The 18,692-nt window shown below is 41.2% G+C and overlaps 1 protein-coding gene across 1 annotated transcript in view; it reads right to left on the bottom strand.

Annotated features, from left to right (window-relative positions):
• Nucleotides 1-18,692, bottom strand: part of LOC126354276 (diuretic hormone receptor-like) — a 553,188-nt gene that overhangs the window by 262,211 nt on the left and 272,285 nt on the right. The gene's annotated exons all lie outside the window — the stretch shown is intronic.

Raw genomic sequence — 18,692 nt, forward strand, 5'->3', positions numbered from 1 at the left:
ATCTGCTTGTGAGCCTGTGCACAATTCGTGGGTAGTGAACGCTCGTATTGCCTGCCGGACGTAGCGTTATTGCTTCCAAATACTGCTGTGGGCCTTAACGCTGTTCTCTAAAGTTAAGTGAGGCTACGTTCTTAATATTAGCGTTTCTGCAAGTTATTTTAGTGGTTATTACTAGCCATTCTTATTCAACACTTGCGTTAATCATTTGTGTATCTTTAATGAATGTGCAACTTGTTATTTTTCCTGTGTGCCAGCTTTGCGACCTTGGTGGGCCCACTTTGCATTTTTAGTATAAGCATGTTTCACTGTGGACCTTATGTGAGCAGTTTAGTTTTATTAAGCTTTAAGATTTTCTTAATGAAGTTGTGATATTATGTGGCTGTGTAACTTGGGGTTGGAAATTTATAGTGTTACTAGCCTTTTGTGATATATTTAAACAAGAACGATTGTTTATGATTGATTATTCACCGTGCCTACTATCTATGTTTTTTGTTGTGGATGCAAAATATGATTCATATTCGTATTTATGTAATTCAATTTAAGTGAAAATTTTTATCAGTAAGAGGGCAAATGTCCGAATTGAAGTTTATAATAAAGTCTGTTTGGGTCAAATTAAAATTGTAAATCAATCACAAGCTTGTCCATCACCAGTGATCCCGTGCTTCCTGTTTTCTTTAAATAACTGTGGTGAGATTGTAATATTGATTTTCTAAAGACTTGAGTAGTATCAAGGTTCACCATTCTTCCAGTTTAGCGTCCGCAAATATACTCACGCAGCGAGTATAATCCATTGCAGGTTACCACAGTACATAGCGAGCACATTAGTGAGACTAAACTTTGTAATAGCAAGATTACCGATACTCTCTGTAAGAACTATTACTGATGAGCTTGTACCAAAAGACATGGACTCTATTGAATATAAGTGAAAGTTTATGTAAATAAGGAACGGCATTAATCCACGTGTGCATTTGTGTTGTAAGAAGAGGATACCAGCTACCCATAACATCCTCTCCCTTGCTTCCTTTCGGTACACGACTCAACATTTCACGCTGTAACGTTCACAGTTATTAGATTCTCATTATCCTAATTCCACAACTGTTTGTTAGTTAATGAAAAACCGTTCCTGTTGTTCTTGAGAAGTTTGATTCTATACAGCACGGTGTAAGTCTTCTGCTCTACATCTAATTAAATTATACATATGTATGCCCTGTTTTTCATCTTCCATTGTATGTAGTGTTTCTATATCTGTTATATTTATGGCTTAAAATCAGTTGCGCCAACCAGTGATACAGCTATCGCCTAGAAGACTTTTGAACACGTATTTCATAGAAAACTTAAAAATATTCTCACCGTTATGTTACAATGTTTGCGTCTATAGATACTTGATAGAATATTGTTACATTCACTGTTATATCATCCCATATACACAACCCTTGGCAATCAATCGGATCCTCATGACAAAGGCTTAACCCACGTTCCAAATCGTGCTCACTACAAGCATTATGATTACAATCCAAAAAATTTAAAAAAATCCATGTTGCTACTAACGGACAGTCTTGTATGTTCGACTATGCATTTTCGCTGCTTCAATGTTTTTCATTGTGTCCCATAGTACAATAGCAGTGTGTAATAATACATGTAGAACATAGACATCCATTACACATACCCTATATGTGATTATGTGCGAAAATGGTTCACGACATTCTTGTTTATAGAACTCCTCCTGAAACATCAAGTATTTTTATATTAAACGAACATATTTGGACGAAAATACAGCCGCAGTGACAATACTGATTCAGTTTTTTTTATAGGGTGAGCAGAGTCCAAAAAATCTTGAAGAGTGTTTCTGGGTAGATTTTGTTGACACGTAACAGTTAAAAAATTGATATGTTGCACCTTTTACAAGTTAACTAACATTTAAATTAGCCAGTGAAACCGTTGCACGAACAAATTGCCAGAGCTTGTGTCAACAATCGAGTAATTCGTTTTGTTTTCTAAAACAGAACATGAATGCGATAGAAAAATTGGACATTGGGAGGTACCAGGGAGGGAACCCGGGCCAAAAGATCAATAGTCTCGGCCAATTGCCGGCCGAGTACAATCCGCCAATGACCGGACGATAACGGACAGAAGCATACTCGGAAGATAGGAGAGCAGTATCGCCCACTTGGTTATAGATCATCGTTCAAGACTGACTTAGACAGGAAACGTCGTTTAGTGAACTCTTAGAAGTGAACAGACAGTTGCTGTACTGTCAAGTTTACCTACGATTATTTGCACTTAGCCATTAAGGATCTTTTCGTGTTATATTACATGAAGTGTTCCGGAATTAATCATTCAACTACCTACAGAGGAAAGTATACCCTTTTTAACTCATTTGTGTGACTTTATTACTAATTTGTTGGAGTGTTGTAGAATCTATGTTTTGCTATCCTGTTACGCGACCCTGGGGCATAGCTGTGTAATAGTGGCAGGGAGACATTAGCTTAGCGGTGCACTGCAGCAGAAGCCGTTTCACAAAGTCACAATTTGGGCCTACCCCAATAGTGGCAACTCGGCCTCCACAGCAGTAGCGACGAGGTCTTTAAAAAACCGGCGACGATGTTTTACAAAAGGATGATGTTGCACTGTGTACTGACCATCGAATCTATGAACACGGTACTCTAACCGGTCAGTGTTACTGTGATTCTATACTCCTTCCCAATGTGCGTCTTTTCAGTGAAGCGTTCGGCTCTGACTTTATTTTAACGGACTGCATTGCGCGAGCGCATCGATTTGCGCAAGTGGGGTAGCTCCTGGAAAGAGAAGAGATTCTGCGAATGGGCTGGCCTGAACATCCTCCCCTCCCCCGACTTAAATCCCACCGAGCACATCTGGGATGCGTTGGAAGACTTACTGCAGCGACGAACCTATCCTAAATCCTGCTTTCCAAGAGACTGGAGCCTGTCAGTACGCCTCCCCCTGATTAAGTATGCATTTTCATTTACCATAAGCCTCCTTCTATGCTTACGCCAACTGCCTAACTTGGTCGCTCTGTGCATTTCTTTTCCAGTCCTCTTGTCTACCCTATTGTAGGGCAGGGTGTTGTAAAGGATAGTTTACAAAGGAACACATGATGTTTTCCGGGCAGTACTTCCGCCGAGTGCATGACTTTAGAATCACTCGGGGTCCAACCATTATCAGCTTTCACCACTGGCTACACTTTCTGTGTTGCAAGATATGAGGTTGTGTTTTGCACAGCATTTGTAGCTTAAATGTGTAGAAGTTCTGCATAGTATATTAAAGCTATTTGGAATACATTATCAGTTCTTCAGTTACACTGTTTTTTGGTGAGGAAAATATGTATTTTAGAACTATTTAAGTAACATGTGGACAGTTAAGGCTTTACTTCGTCGTTCGTGCACCAACTTTTACAAAGAAACATAAAACTGACTTTTAACATTTAAAACTTGTAACTGGCAAATGAGTTAAGTGTATTCTATTCTATTTCAAAACAGTTCTGGTAATATTTCTGATTCATTAGATTTCAGTTACTGATAGTTTGTGTGTAGTACAATAACACTGTAATAGACAGGCTGTTAAATACAGCATTGAGAAAATGTTTTCGATGCAGGGCTTTTAAAATACAGTCCAGTGTTTATGCATAGATACATAGCCATGGTGTACTTTGTAACATGTTTTCACATTTGGAAAAACCTTAATTTTTTGGAGTAATTTTTGTAGCTTCAGAATGCGACAACAGCACATAAAAATAGTACGCCAGCATTTAAAAATGTAATAATGAACTAAATTTCTATCACAGGGCCGGGTAGAAGGGAAAGTCTGAAAAATGTACCAAGCTACATACTTACCCATACCGTTCGAAATATCATTTCTGTGACTCCTTCTTTCCTCACGATCGACACATCACAACGGGCGGTAGAGTTTATATGAGTACATATTTATTTCCTTCATTTGATTTCCATTTGTTTTCACCATTTCCATTTGTGCATTTCCAATTACTGTTTCAAATGTAATAGATTCTGGTGTTTGGAAACCGACAGATGTTTGCCGTTCAATTACAAAAATTTTAGCAAGATTCTGACATAATGGACGGCTTTCTTGCTGCAAGCAGTCCCGCAAAAATGCTTCCCGCAGAAACAGTTTTATTTCTGCAAATACGAAAATCATTCCTCTTTCAAACCATGGTGTGTTGGTTACCACACTTGTGGTGCACCACACGTCATTCATCTATTTTCAGGATCATTAATATGTTTTTCAATGAATCACATTTGACGTCAGCTACTAAAATCAAATAATTGAGATACATTATAAAAATGCAGCACGGTGCAGAACATCCGTAGAAACGTTACTAAATCAGTTTATCACCTTCATTCCATTTTTGTTCATAAAACAGCTGGCAACCGTGTTTGAATCTGAAGATTTGCGAAACTACTATCACCTAATTAATTAATATAGACATATAAGGGCGATATTCCTATATGCAAAAGTTACTGAGTAAGAATCGCAGCTTGACACGGTGAGAAAGCATATACAGTCGAAAACATGACAAAAACGTAATATCTATTAAAACTCTGTTACTAACTTTTTTAAATAGTTGGAGTCGAAGTATCACCAGTGTGGCTTTAAATACAAAACGTGATCCAACATATGCAATTGGGACTTGCCTGTATCCTGCCTCCACACTGGTAGAACACTGAGATGAAGAGAACAACGAGAAAAAAAAGCGTAAGAACATAAAAAAAGGGAAAAGGAAAAATAAAACAGAATAAAAAAGAACAAGTGCGAGTAAGAGTCGCTGTCTAAGGGTTACGTAAAAAGATAATTGTGTATGCAGATAACAATAATAATAATAATAATAATAATAATAATAATTTCGTGTGGTTCAATGGCCTATTGGACGCCAGTTTGGCGATTTGTTTGTCCCAGACATAAGTCCATTTATCCGACGGGGAATGGTGACCTACAGTTCAAAGTCGAAAGTGAACTATGTGCTACTTCTGGTGACTCCCCACATCGGTGAAAGGTAAAAGCCAGATTAAAACGAAGACTGTAAATTCCGTTGTCCGATGAAGATTCGATCCCACGACCTCTCGGTTTCCGCGTAGGCACTTTACACCTTTTTATTTATTTTTTTAAGGGTTCTATCAATTTCTTTTATTTTTTTTCTTCCATCACTTTATTTTTCACATCATAAATTATATGGTTACAAAAAATTCCTTCCAAGAATCTAAACGGAAAGAAAAAAAGTGGTAGAAACAGTGCCTTCTTCGCCTTCTTACGTAGGGGGAGGGGGGGGGGGGGGTATCAGACAAGAAGATGTGTAAAAATCAAATTTTTGGGCCAAATAGTTTTTGTGGAATCGAATGATAAAGTGTGTCAATGCAGTCGAAACACCATGTGTCTGCACAGGCGAGCAGTGCAGTGATGACAAAATCGCGCACAGCGCGGAATGCGAGGAGCACGTCTCCGTAGCAGTGAAAGGGTTAACGCGGCCATGGTGGCTTTACTTCACAAACTGCGCGCTCACCCCTAAACGTAAGTTTGCCAACTATACTATGGCGCTGTTTCTCTTGGCGCGTGCAGCTGGCAACGCAGCGTCTGGGCGGGCATGCGCGAACCACCAAGATAAAGGAATTGAACTATAACAGAACATTATATTCACTTTTTTCGTCTAGCATCTGAAACACTCCAACTAACCGGAGGATCCGCTAATAATGCCCCCAAGTAATAGGCGAAACTTATTCTATAATGTTCGTGAAGGATCCTATGTGCCTCTTATAGAAGTTACCAAAATACCATTTATCCAGTTCGCTACGTTTGTCATGGCCGGAGAAAATGTGTCTCTTCGGGGGAGAGTAGGGCGGTGGCACAAATTGTTGTGTGCGTAGTACGCAACAACGGGGCTACCATTCTCATCCTTCAAAGCCAACAGTCAATCGCTTTTCCATAAATCAGATGTTGTCCGTCAGAGTCTGTGACTCCAAAGTTCGGGCATAGTGGCGTGTCTACAGGGCAGATGGCCTGTCGTGGTTGACGATTTGGCAATTTGCCGTTCACCACTATATATCACAGAGCACGCACCGCCACAGGAAGAGACGAGTCAACAAACCTCACGAAAAACGTTCCTCCATCGTATCGTCGAGTGTTCAAAATGTTCACATGTGTGTGAAATCTCATGGGACTTAACTGCTAAGGTCATCAGTCCCTAAGCTTACACACTACTTACCCTAAATTATCCTAAGGACAAACACACACACACCCATGCCCGAGGGAGGACTCGCACCTCCGCCGGGACCAGCCACACAGCCCATGACTGCAGCGCAATAGACCGCTCGGATCGTCGAGTGTTTCTGTTCAACCACATAACAACGTTGGTTTTGTCGTAGGAAGCAACGATGAACGTCTTTCGTTCTGGGCTGCTTGGTCACCGGCAAATGTTCCTGAAGGTAATTGCAGTCAACATGGAAGGCCCAGACGTCAGCGAACAGCGGCATATTGTGGCCGACGTTAACCGGTGGGCGAATCGATAATTCGGTCGACTTCGTCTATCACTGTACCCATTAAAGAGGCGCACTCGCTCCACCAAAATCGATACGTTGTACTAAGAAATAACACTCGCTCTCTGGCCCTAGTGTGGATAAGTCCGATGCCTCCGTCCCACGGTGGCGACGTCAGTGTTTCGTATCGGATTTTGAATACGAGGCCAGCACTCATAATATATCCGATGGGTGGTTGTAGCCTCGAGGCTATCATGGTGGGCATGGGCAGTAAGTGTGTGAGGTGAACTACTTTTGGTGGCAAATCGGTGTTAACATACTGTACTCTCTGCAGCATATCCATGGCACGAAGCACATATTGCCGCATTAAACCACGAATCTTTCGTGATAACCTTCAATAACGTTACGTGTTCCCATGAAACACTACGTCCAAACACTTATGATGGGGCACCTTAGTAAAAAACACTGGAGTCCCTGCTCGCAGCCCCCTGCCCAAATCCATATGACGGATCTTCTGCAGGTTAATTACGCTTCCCACCATCGCCCCAACGCTGCCTGGATTTCATTTCCTGTTTTGAGTAGGAGAACGCAATCCGTAGCTCTAGTCCATCGAGGCGTTGTCGGCGTCCATATGGTGCTAGCTCGAAGGCCATTGCAAACTAAAGGACCAACAGAGTGCAACCCTATCTCACCGAGAGCAGAATTTGGATCTCTTCAAGGCTAGAAATATTCACCAAGACTGGAGAATTAGCTCCATGAAACAGCTTCCAGATCAAGTCAATGAGCTGCCGGGGGATTCCCATCGGTTCCATGACGGCGCCAATAAAAACGTGGTCCATCTGGCTCAACGCGTGGTCAAACTCTATTGCCATAAGAGCGCCCCACAATCCGCAAGCTGACATCAGTGTCATGACATTCCTTGTGCGCCTGCAGCGTCATGTGTATGCTGTATCTTCCGTCGAGAAACGTTTGATCGAAATGTATCTTGTCTGATATTACCGAAGGAATGAATACGAAGGATAAGTGAAAGATATTGCAATCAGCGGTCAACAGCGGGGATGATAATCTTGCGGTTGGCTTCGCCACATGGGTTTTGGATGGGTCTAATTATGCTCTCCGTTAGCTCTGAGGGGATTTGGAACGTAGGCATCAGCGGTTCGTTGTACATCCGAAGCCACATCAGACTCATGAAAGGAGCAAAGGCCAGGTGGAACTTAACTGGGAGCCCATCTCGTCCTAGTGATTTGTTGCCTGCACCACACTTCAGGGTAGCCTCCAAAGCGTCCTGGTCCGCAACTCTCGCAGTTGCGTTCTCGCTTCCCGAGCACGGGGTCACAGGTTCGATTTCCGGCGGGGGCAGAGATTTTCACCTGACTCGAGATGACAGGGTGTTTGTGTTGTTCTCATCATTTCATCATCATCCAGGAAAGTGGCGAAATTGGGCTGAGCAAAAGATTGGGAAATTGTACGGGCGCTGATAACCACGCAGTTGAGGGACCCTCAAACTGAACATCATCACCATCATCATCATCATCAAATCGTTTTGGGTAATTTCCGCCAAGAGGTCATTCGATTCATTGGGGCAGTCGGACGCCGGTATGTGACGGATTGTGCCCGCGATCCCTGATCTCTCCAACTGGTCCTGCGCATTGAGGCTATAATGATGATGGTAGAATCACGTGCAATGGCCCATTGTGGTGTAGTCCCTATACCTTCCTTTGCTTCAACTTCCCTAACGTGTGCTGACGACACTCCCACTTTTCCGTCAAAAAGTAGTGTAACAGTGGTCTTTTGTTGCTTAAGTCATCGTGCACGTACCTTTACTCCTTCCAACGCAGGTCGCAGCAGTTGAGCTTTTATGCGGCGAACAGCTATCTGACATGCGGGGGATGGGGGTTGCGTTGCCAGCTCCTGTAGGACCGTGAAGTAAAGTTTGGTGGTCATCCGATGCCATTGTCACTTTTCACGGTCACATCTACGTAAAACCCTTCGTGAAGCCGGCTTCACCGGAGGCACCACGTAAGTGCCGAATCGTATACTCTTTGATGCCGTAGACATCTCTGTTTTGGCAGAGCGATGATGGGTATGTAAGTTTGGTGGCACGTAAATGCCGTTGGCCGCACCACAGCATCAAAGGTTGCCGCACGTAGCCCGCGCGTCACATACATATTGTCTAAGCGACTGGCCGAATGGATCATGATGTACGTGAACCCGTGGCCGTCGCCATCATTGAGTTCCCAGTTGTCGTGCAGAGCAGAATCCTGGACCAGTGCTTTTAGCGGTGGGCAGGGAACAAAGTATGGACGCTGGTCCTTGGGCTGTAGGACACAACTGAAGTAATATTCGATTCAATGGAAAAGTAATCCAGGACACAAAGAAAGTCACCATCGATCGTAATGTCATCTGTGCCTTTTATTGTGTTGCAATCTAGATTTGAAATCGCAGTGCACCTATCATCAGTGCTATAATCACGTATAATACGGGAATCAGACATCGAAACTCCGCAGTGACGAGGCGCCTTGTCACAGATACAATTCCACAGTCACATAGCGTTATAAGTCGTCATGTAAACTGCAGGTAGTTATAATGACACATGGTGCAATTTAACTCAGACACGTACAAGCATTACTCCTACTGAGGTCGCTGTTTACAAATTCATGCAGCTAAAATCGGTTTACGTCACAGTGCATAGCCACCACTCTGAATTTATTGCCCATATCCAAAAGAAAACGTTAAGCTGAACTAATGATACATAAAAATACAGGGAATTTAACTAGTAATTATAATAAAATACAATTTCATATGGAGGCAAAAAGTTTAAGACAAATGTTACATTGCGTCATACTGGACAGTCATGCTCCCTATTTTTTGCTCTTATCCAAAGGAATGGGTTATCATAAATTTTTATATTTACATAACAATATAATGAATTCAAATAACAATTACAATAAAATGCAGCTTTGTGTAGACTCCTGTCAACTCAAAATCATTACGACAAGTGTTAACTTACTCTGATCCTTAAAACATTGGATCAGGATTAACAAGTTAGTGTAAAAATTCTAATTTACCACTCTTAACTAAATTACATAGTCTATATGTAATAGTGATCGCCACTGTACTTGTTTGGAGACACTATGTGATGGAATTTTGTAACAGGTGTCTTAGATCTACTGTTAATGTGTCATACAGTAAAAGGTTTATGAGATGTTTATAAAACAATTTCAAGCAGCATAAAAGGCATTCGTTACTGTTAAAAACAATATTGCAAAATATACATTCTATAAATGCTCAGAAGATGGTTTAGATTTTTGTTATATCGCTTGTAATCGTTTGGTATACTATCAGAACGTTACTACACTACCGAAAAAACTCCAACTCCAAGGAAGAGTTGTCTGACATAAACGAAAGTTGGTAGCCGTGTTTCTACATCTGGAAGATGATGTCTATCCAGATTTCTCACCAGTCCATAGGAGTGGCATTGGTAGCGCCACTATGAGAAAGCAAATCAGGTTTGCTTTCAAATACACTCTCTAACGGTCGTCAGCATTAGTTACCTTTCAGAATGGACTTGATGTTCGTCAATAATACCTTCAAGGTGGCGAAGACGCTATTCTCAACACCTTCCTGAGTTTGAACGAGTTTGTGTAATAGGACTACAAGAAGCTGGATGTTTCTTCTGCGATATTACAGAAAGGCTTGGTAGGAATTTAGCCACTGCTGGCGGTATGGTCAGGAGAATGTACGGCTGCAAGAAGACTAGGCTCCAGACAGCGACGTGTCACTACCGAGAGGAAAGACCATCGTGTTCGCGTCGTAATGTCTCTGCACAGTCATACAACGGACAGTAAAAAATCGGCCACTTCAAGGACAGCTCCAAATCAGACACCTTGTAGCGTGCACTCCACTGACCCAAAACCACTACCATTTGCGACTTCAGAGCTGCCAAGTGAGAGCTCATTGTAGGGAAGAGTGGAAGTCTGGTGTGTTTTCTGGTGAAATCTGGCTCTGCCTCAGTAGCAGTGGTGGCTGTGTGTTGTGTAGGAGGAGGCCAGTTGAGAAACTGCACCTAACCTGTCTCCATGCTAGACACACTGAACATATACCTAACGTTATGGTGTGGGATGCGACCAGCAAGAGCACTGTCGTGGTTATCTCACCCACCCTGGCTGCAAATCTGTACGTCAATCTGGCGATTTGACGTGTTTCTTCATGAAGAGAGTTCCATGGGGATTTTTCCAACACTATAACGCTCGGTCACATACCGCTGTTGTAACCCTACATGCTCTACAGAGTGTTGACATACTGCCTTTGCCTGCTCGATCGAGCAGAAAAGGGATATCGCTGGACCATGACTCCAGCGTCATCCACAAACAGTTTTAACCGTCCCTGTAGTAACTGACCAAGTAGATCAGGCTTGGAACTCCATCTCACAGACTGACATCCGGTATCTGTACTGCACAATGTCCGCACGTTTGCATGCTTGCATTCAACATTCTGCCCTTTACAATGGTTATTAACGTACCAGCATTCGAAATTTACAAAGGCTTCTCTTACACTTACATTAAACTGTGATCTTACAATATTAATCTCATAAATATGTTAGCTAAACAGATGTATTTACGAAATTTCATTTGCTTCTCATTGCTAATTGTTCATTGAAAAGGAAAGGGTGAGAAGTTTCCTGGTGATGAAAAATCTCTGTCTTCTCCAATAAACCCAAATAACTAACTTTTTTCTCCCCTGTGAAGTAATTTCAATTGTGAAGTCGGAGCTGCAACCCTTAAACCATTTTTTTAATTATGGGCAATAAAAGTAGAGGGCGTTGGATATCAGTCTAACGTAAGCCTAGATTAGCTCTGCGGATTTGAAAACAGTGACTTCAGTTGGATTAATGCCTGTAAACGCCTGAGTTAGATTGGAATGTGTGCCGTTATAAGTAAGTTCGGTCTACGTGACATAACGATATGTAGTTGTGGAACTATAACTGTGTACAGTTGTGACATGGCGTTTCATCAGTGTGCTGTTGCTACTTCTGATTCTTGAATTTTTTGTATTTATCGCGCTGATAACAGGTGCACTGTCAGTTGATATCTAAATCTTAAATGCTACCAAAAAAAAGTACAGATGACATTACGACCGATGGTGACCTTCGTCCTGTCCTGCATACTGTAATGCTTCATACATTGTCCAAAGAAAGGTGCCACATCCGTCGTATGAAAGATTGTCCTCCTGCATCACTTCGTTGATTCTAACGGAGCATAGACGCTCATCAAACGGACGTCTCCTACAGTAAGCGCAACATCTCATATAGATGATAAATAGGTCACATCTACCGCCACCTCTTTTTGCCGTAATAGAATGGTTTTGCCTCTGCCACCTTCACCACCCTCTAAACTACAGACGTCATAACCATCAAACTCCAATGGGGTCGTGTTACTTATCTTCTGTTGGAACACAATGTCCATGTCCACTGCCGGCAACATGCCTTTAATCATTTGTGCTTTTATTAGGTTACTAAACAATCGACATTTACTGTTCCGACACAATAAGCCTGTGACGTTGGCTGGATCAGTTGTTGGTTCAAACAGCATCAAGTTGAGTCACTTGGAGGAGCTTCCTGTTTGGCTGTCTAACGTCCTACTAGTGCTTCATCACGAGTTTAACATAAACTATGCTGGAAATAATGCAGAAATGGATTCCTGTCAGCTCTCTTGGGTCGAGTCACACAATGTCACGTACGCAAGTTCAGTTTTGTATGCTTTTAGTCACGTATACTGTGCTTAAAAAGTGAACTTAAGCGTCGCTTTTCGGCAGAAAGAGCCACTGTAGTTCGAGTATTCGGCACTAGTATGTGATGCAGCATACAAATAAACACTGCCGTGCAAACCATGAGCGACCAGAGTGAAAACACGTTCTTAACGCTACACTGCCGTAGGCAGACTGGACAGCTAGGCCATGAGGCTCGACATCTAGTTCATCTATAGTTTTCGATGAGCGAATTAGCGAGTATCAAAATATGTAACATAAATATCCGTACTTTTTGACTGCGTTGTCTTACATGCTTAAATTATTTATAGCTTAAGGGAACGTAGACCCTGATATCTGACACAAATTTAAACCTGTTCCTGATAAAAGGGGTCTTAACATTCGGACGGATGGACAGATAGACAGCAAAGTGATCCTTAATACACACCATGGACTGACAATCAAACGGAAAATCCGGTGTAGTAGAAAAGAGAATAGCGAGAAACGTAAGATCATAATTGATGGTCACGAAGTAGAGGAAGTTAAGGAATTGTGCTACCTAGGCAGCAAAATAACCCATGGCGAAAGAAGCAAAGAAGGCATAAAACACAGACTACCACAGGCACTGAGAATGTGCGTTTGGAGTACATCACTGTACGGTAGTGAAGTACGGATATTTGACTTCGAAATCTCTGATTTTACGTGAGTCATCACTCGGATACCCTGTTTTTCTTAGAGGATGAAAATTATATAAGAAAACTGTTACAAATTGAAAATCCACCTGCCATACCAGCAGCTCACCTCATAATTGGCTGCAAGAGACCTCCAGTCGATAATAGGCCGGATCTCAGTCAGCACACTTAACTCACTGGAGCATAAGTGTTACGTAAGTCTGTATCGCCACTACGGACGCCATAGTCATTCACTCTTCAGTATTCTACGTAGAAATACTAACCACTTTATAATAAACCTATAAGGCAACCTAGCAATTCTGTGTGAATTCCAGTTGTCGAAATTAAATTGAGACATGTTTCGAATATCAGGTATGTATTTTATGAAAAAATTTTCTCATATCCAAAAGGAACAAACAAAACAAGAAAGAATTTATCTGCCGCTTGCTGCATGCAGACGCATATCTGCAGGTAAGTGAGGAACTAGTAAGGAAGACCCACAAAATTTTAACGTTCAAAACGGCGTAGGGTACTGGAATATACCTGAGCCACTTCTAGCGAAGCCGACGCTGCTCTTAGGGAGCTGATGTTCCGCTAAGTGCGCAAGGCGAAGAGGAAGATTTGTAACGTCTCAAAGTGGCTCGGGCTATTAAGACGCACATGAGGCTTTTGCCAGAGGCCACGCAACTAGCGGCGAGGTGAAACTCCACCTGAGGGAGTGGACGTTGAAAGGAGGATTTATAACGCCATAAACAAGCGTGGACTATAAGGATATACGTGAAACTGCCTCTGCTGTAGCAGACAGTTCTCTCTGGTAGGCGCAGACACGTACACGTATTTCACTTAGCCAGTTCCTTTCACTGGTTGTGTGGTGAAACTGCTAAGAAATATACTGCTCAGAAATGGAAGACCTGATGAACACTACACAACGAAATCAGAGAAATCTCTCTCAGGGTGACGTACCCGTATTTTGAAAAGGGAATAATTTGCTAACGTAACAAGCCTTACAGAACCGATATGTTCGCTTTAGAATTATTCTTACAGTTTGATGTGGTCCGCATTCCTCCAAATGTCATGATCTGCATTGAAAAATAGATGCGAGACTGTCACATCGTGCCGTGGTTAGTGGAATTCGAAGAAGAATATGTCGAGACTGATTTATCTACAGCTTATTGAATTATTTATTTACTTAACCTAATCAGACTAGGGTCATTAGCTCTTCCCTTGAATCATATCTTTGCTTACATCTGTGTGGCTGGTCCCGGCGGAGGTTCGAGTCCTCCCTCGGGCATGGGTGTGTGTATGTTTGTGTGTGTGTCCTTAGGATAATTTAGGTTAAGTAGTGTGTAAGCTTAGGGACTGATGACCTTAGCAGTTAAGTCCCATAAGATTTCACACACATTTGAACATTTGCTTACACCAGACTACAAGTAGTACTTTTTACATCTTACTGTAAGTTATTTAAGAAATTACAATACTTTTCATTTTACAGTATTAATTGAATTAAAATGATTTGAAAGAGATGAGAAAGCATCTAATGTCAGTGTGAATAACAGTACCGACTAAGAAGACAGGCCCTATTATTAATAGCGGTGTATTTGCTATTGCTGCTGCTGTATTGCTCCTACTCCTGCTGCTGTTACTAATATTGATAATAATAATAATAATAATAATAATAAAGAAGAAAAAAGAAGAACTAAAAGAAAAATATAGACAAAGGCTAACAAAAATACTGAAAACAGAATTGACAGCAAGAAACAAGACAAAAGTTATAAACACTTATGCTATACCAATATTGACCTATTGATTTGGAGTAGTGAAATGGAGTGACACAGAACTAGAAGCACTCAATACATTTACACTATCACAATGCCACAAATATAGAATACATCACATACATTCAGCAATAGAAAGGAAGAAGGATGGGGATTCCTCGACATAAAAAACCTACATTATGGACAGGTAGAAAATTTAAGAAAATTCTTTATAGAACGAGCAGAAACTAGCAAAATACACAAAGCAATCACTCATACAAATACATCGGTTACACCATTGCAATTTCATAACCACTTCTACAACCCTTTAGATCACACAACATCAACAGATACAAAGAAAGTAAATTGGAAAAACAAAACACTACATGGCAAGCACCCGTATCATCTAACACAGCCACACATCGATCAAGACGCATCCAACACATGGCTAAGAAAAGGCAGTATATTCAGTGAGACGGAAGGATTCATGATCGCAATACAGGATTAAACAATAAGCACCAGAAATTACAGCAAGCATATTATTAAAGATCCCAATAGCACAACAGATAAAGGCAGACTTTGCAAACAACAAATAGAAACAGTAGATTACATCACAATACTAGCAAATACAGAATACAGCAGAAGACATGACAATGTAGCAAAATTAATGCATCAATAACTTGCCATACAACATAAACTAACAAAACAACACGTTCCCACATACAAGTATGCACCACAAAATGTACTGGAGAATGATGAATACAAATTATACTGGAACAGAACCATTATAACAGATAAAACAACAGCACATAACAAACATGACATCATACCAATAAAAAGAGGAAATTAACTAATCGAAATATCCATACCCAATACAACAAATATACAGAAGAAAACAGGAGAATAAATTGAAATAATACATCCAACTGGCTGAGGAAGTCAAGGACATGTGGCATCAGGATAAAGTTGACATTATACCAATTATACTATCAACTACAGGAGTCATACCACACAATGTCCACCGGTACATCAACGCATTACAGCTACATCGAAAGGTATATATACAGCTACAGAAATCTGTAATTATTGATACATGTTCAATTACCCGAAAGTTCCTAAATGCAATGTGACATATACAGTCCAGTTAAAAGGAAGTCACGCTTCATCAAGGTCCGCGCCACTTTCCATTTTTAACCAGACAACGTCTGAGAATGGAAAGAAATAATAATAATAGATTTACATTTATGGACATATAAGAATGATAGTGTCTGACATAGTGAGTGATAATAGAGAGAAATTTAGGTACAATTGACAAGGTAAGGGATCTGGAAAACGAAAAATCACTGTTATTAAAGAGGGGATTTACTTGTAGCGGGGTTACCGGGTGCTTATAGGCGTGATGGAACTGCACACATGGTCTGGGGTTAGCGTCTTTGACTAGTAATCAAACATCCTCGGCACCAGGTTAGTACACTGCCACAGCTTAAATCGTCAATAAAAATCGCCATCAGTGGCGTCCGAGGGCTACCGACATACAAAGTCACCCTCATCGTGCTAATGGCCTTGTCAGAGAGGGCGGAGGAGCGGGCTGAGCTTAAAAAGCAGAAGAATCAGCAACGATCAACTAATACCACTGCTTTAAAGACACATCGTATGTGTCCACGGGATATGTGGCCTGTAACTGAAAAAAAGTCATGATGATCTCACCATTGGCAAAAATGACAGACTAGCCCCCAGTCGGGTCTCCGAGAGGAGACAGGCAAGGTGGAGGTTATAATGAGAAAAAAGACTGAATAAACAAAGAAAGGGTGAAATTCTACTGATCGGGATGTGGTTTAGGTAAGCTACAAAATCTGAAGAAGGAAAGGCAGTGACTCAATCCAGATATAGCTAGGGTTTGTGAAATAAAATGGAAAAAGAAAAGGATTATTGGTCAGCCAAGTATAGGATAATATCAACAGCAGCAGAAAATGGGAATGGTTGTGAACAGAAAGGCAGGGCAGAGAGTGAGTTAAGGCGAGCAGTTCAGCGATAATGTTGTTCCAATTAGAATCGACAGTAAACAAATACCGAGAGCAATAGTGGTGTATATGCCGATGGCGCAAGTAGAAGAAAATGTGTATGAGGATTCTGAAAGAGAAATTCAATATGTGGATGGAGATGAGAGGTCATGCGGCACTCGAATGCAGTTGCAGCACTAGAAGAAAAGCTAACGAGGGTATATGGATGTGGTAGCAGAACTAATCGAGTTCTACAGTAAATTTCAGCGAATAATAGCGAATAGTCTGTTCAAGAATTAGAGAGGTATTCTTGGAAAAGACCAGGAGGTATGGGAAGGTTTCATTCAGATTACATCATGGTCAGGCAGAGTCTTCGAAATCAGATATTGGATTGTAAGGCGTACCCAGGAGCAGATATAGACTCAGATGACAATTTAGTAATGACGAAGAGTACGCTGGACTTTAAGAGACTAGCCAGTAAGTGTCAGTGCGTAAAGAAGTAGGATACGGAAGTACTAACGAATGAAGACATACGCTTGAAGTTCTTTGAGGCCGTCGCCACTGCGATAACGAAGAGCTGTGTTGGTAGTTCAGTTGAAAAGGAATTGACATCTGTGGAAAGAGCGATTAAAGAAGCTGAAAAGAAAAACGCGTGTACAAGGAAAGTAACTCCGAAGAAGCGTGAGTAAAAGAAGGGATACATCAGATGATTGACGAACAAGGTGATACAGAAATATTCGAAGGAACTCAGCACTTGGGAATGAAATAAATAGGAATTGCAAGGAATCTAAGGTAAAATGGCTGCATGAAAAAAGTTTAGAAATCGAAAAAGAAACAGTATCGGAAGAACTGACTCAGTAAAAGGCAAAACAACCTTCAGTGATATCAGTAGCGCGGGAGGATAGCGAATAGACGGTAAAAGTACGCTGAAGAGCCTTGTTAGGTGGAAGACTTGTCTCATAACGTGATAAAAGAAGAAAAATGATGTCGACAGACAAAAGTGAGAGACCCATTGTTAGAATTTAAAAAAGCTTTAGACGATTTATGATAGGATAAGGCAGAAGGAACAGGTAACACTGCATCGTCATTTCTAAAACCACTGGGGAAAGTGGCAGCAAAACGACTATTCACTCTGGTGTGTAGAATGTATGAGTCTGGCAACATACCCTACGACATCATCCACTTCATTCCGAAGATTGCAAGAGTCCCGACATAGCTGACTTAACATCTGATGCATCCAAGTTACTGACAAGGATAACATACAGAAGAATCGAAAAGAAATTTGAGAATCTGTTAAATGAGAATCAGTTTGGCTTTAGGATAGGTGGTGGCACCAGAGAGCAGACAGGCAGTTCTGACGTTGCGGTTGTTAATGGCGGCAACACCGAAGAAGAATCCAGGCGCGTTCATAAGATTTGTCTACGTGGAAAAAGCGTTCGACAGTGTCAAATGGTGAAGGTGTGCGGAATGCTGATAAATGTACGAGTAAGGTACAGAGAAATATGTACATGAGCCAAGAGCTAGTAATACGAATGGAAGACCAAGAACGAACCGCTAGGATTAAAAAGGGTGTGATTGGGATGCAATCTTTCGCCCCTACTGTTCAGTCTATACACCAAAGAAGCAATGATGAAAACTGAAGGACGATTAAAGACTGGAATCAAAATTCAAGGTGAAAGGATATCAATTATAAGATTCACTAATTACGTTGCTATTCTCAGTGAAATAGAAGAAGAAGTGAGTGAACAACAGTATAGTGGGTTCTGGATATGGTTTGAGAGTAAATCGAATTAAGACGAAAGTAATGAGAAGTAGTAAAAATGTGAACAGCAACAAACATAAGATTAGGATTGGTGATCACGGGGCAGATGAAGGTAAGGAATTCCGTTACCTAAGTATCATAATAATTCATGACGGACGGAGCAAGGAGGACATCAAAAGCAGACTAGCACTGGCAGAAAGAGCACTCCTAGCCAAGAGAAGTCTGCTAGTACCAAATATAGGCATTAATTGAGGAAGATA

This window comes from Schistocerca gregaria, chromosome 3 (assembly GCF_023897955.1).
Source record: "Schistocerca gregaria isolate iqSchGreg1 chromosome 3, iqSchGreg1.2, whole genome shotgun sequence".
Classification (NCBI taxonomy): domain Eukaryota; kingdom Metazoa; phylum Arthropoda; class Insecta; order Orthoptera; family Acrididae; genus Schistocerca; species Schistocerca gregaria.